The sequence below is a fragment of the Panulirus ornatus genome, chromosome 69 (assembly GCF_036320965.1).
Source record: "Panulirus ornatus isolate Po-2019 chromosome 69, ASM3632096v1, whole genome shotgun sequence".
Taxonomy (NCBI): domain Eukaryota; kingdom Metazoa; phylum Arthropoda; class Malacostraca; order Decapoda; family Palinuridae; genus Panulirus; species Panulirus ornatus.
Window position 1 is genome coordinate 16,043,170 of NC_092292.1, and position 2,506 is coordinate 16,045,675.

Sequence of the window (2,506 nt, forward strand, 5' to 3'; positions counted from 1 at the left end):
CATGAGTGTATTTTTTTCCGGTTTTCTATCTGGGGAAAAAAAAAAAAGACCCCATTGTATGTGTTGGTTGCCAACTCGTACATTCAGTAACCATACGATGAACAAGGACTTTCTTGGTAAACATACGAAATATTTTTCCTTCTGCTACGCTATTCGTATTCCCATGAATTTCATAAATTTCAAAGTTTGACCATGAAACAGGAGTTTAACGAAACAACAATATTTTGGAATAATCGTGAAGGAATTCATATTAACAACTTTATAAAGTTATGATGGCTACACAATAAACTCGTTTGATTTGTAGTTCACGCGAAGAACTAGATAGAAATTCTAACTATTTTGGTGTGGTATATGAGCCACAGGTAGTCCTGGCAAGTCCCACACAAAAGCCCGGCCACTGGCATTTAGTAGTCATGCACACAATAGCCCCAAGTCAGTATTGCAGTGTTACCCTAATCTACGAAATGTTGTCCTACCATGCACCACGATGTAGCCCCAGAATTAACTTTCTGGTAGCCTTGCTAAAGGCAGCAAAGTAATCCCAGCCCTCACTGCACAATAGCCCTAGCCTACACCACGTTCTAGCCTCAATCGTAATTTCTAAATACGATATGAGAAGGTCCAAAGTTGCAAAGCTTAGCGAAGGAACAGATAATGACACGACGCACCCTCGACTTGCCAACGGCCGTACGGTTGGGGGTAGAAACGAAAATAGTATCTACAGTAGGGGGAAAGAAAACGACCGCTGAGGCGCGTAGGAAGTGGGTTTAGCTTTAAAGTTTGAACAGGAGGCGTTTAAAAAGTCGGAATAGTTAATAGACCTGACTCTTGTCAAATATGTAGAGCTAGAACCCCCCTCCCTAAGTTATGAGAGCGGTGCTCTACACAAAGAGGGATCTGTCAGCCTTTTTTGTATATAATCGGAGCAACTATTCAGAAGAGAATGACTCATGGTATTTGAAGAGAACCAGTTTTTTATAGTTATTTTTTAAGGCACTTAGCTATCTGAATAACATGAGGTTTCCATGACTAAACCCAAGGAAGGCACAGCTTTGCTCCAAGGGTTAAGAATACTTATTCCCAGACGTGGAGATTTCATTGAAATCTGAGAGGCTAACTGCTGAACCACCGTTTCGGTAGTCACAGACTATAAACGACTTGAACGCGCATGTATAGACCTACAGGCATATCGGTTACCATCAGCAATACATTTGAACACTCTTTTACAAGGGGTGGTTCATCGCTGTTAATTTTGCCGACGTGTACCCAAAATCTTTTCAATATGAGTGATTTGCTGAGGCTTTTATATCTATTTGAGGGAAGTTAATTAGCTTGATTTGAATGGGAAGAAGCCTTGAACGTTGCCACAGTGGATGAAAATGTACATCCAAAATTCCAGAGTTGCATTCTACCTTCTAAAACATCAAGGAAACTCCAACACACAACAATCCATTCCAGAAAACAACAAAGTAAAGTTGCATACGAGTCTCCCAGGCGGCCAAGAACCTAGGGCAGAGCAACCTGTTCGTCGGGAAGTTGATGACGAAATCACCTAATACAACAGGATGCGTTGCTGGGAACCGCCAGGCAAAACAAGTCTTGGAAATTTATCCTTTTAGTATTGATACGACTGCGTCTGTTATCACGCTGTGTCACAGTAGTCGCTTCAAAAAAAAAAAAAAAAAAATCGTAGATAACAATTCGAGCGCGGATCTTTGACATGTCACGGCCCTTGAGCACGAAAGACACACCCCCTCAAGCATAACGATATGATTCCAGGTGTATGTTTAATGGCCTTGAGCGCTATGTTACGACCCTTGAGTCTAATGGTCCTGGCTTTTGACCTGACTCTTAAGGGGTCTGGAGTTCTGTATTTTTCCCAATACTGAAAAATTTTACAGAATATTTCCCTCACCTCATGAAAGAAACACCTCATTGTTTCCCCTGTAACCTGTACTTTCGTCATTATTTTGTTCTCGATGGTGCCCACAGATAGACCAAACTCAAAGACGACGATGACGAATATATAAGTTACAAATGAGATAAATATGGAATGGAAATGATGGGTTCCTAGGCTAGGTCTAACATTTGGCGTGGGTTGGGATCGACTGGTAGCACGGGTGGGGAAACTTAAACTGTGAACTGGTCCGTAACTGGGTTAGAGCGGGACTAGAAGCTAACCTTATGATTAAAGAATGTCAGAGAACGGCCCCTCGTTAGACGCCAGCCAACAGCTTTAATCAACGACACAAAAACTTTTGAACACGGTAATCAACACGTCTGTTGACGTTTGGAAGGGCGAACATTGTATCCTAACGCCTCCAGGTACCAAAGCAACTCTTTGTGACACACACACACACACACACACACACACATATATATATATATGTATATATATATATATATATATATATATATATATGGATTATGTGAATATAACTTAAAGAGTAGATCAGCTGACAAGAGAACAGATAAGAATTGAAGATAAGACAGCTATCATATCCAA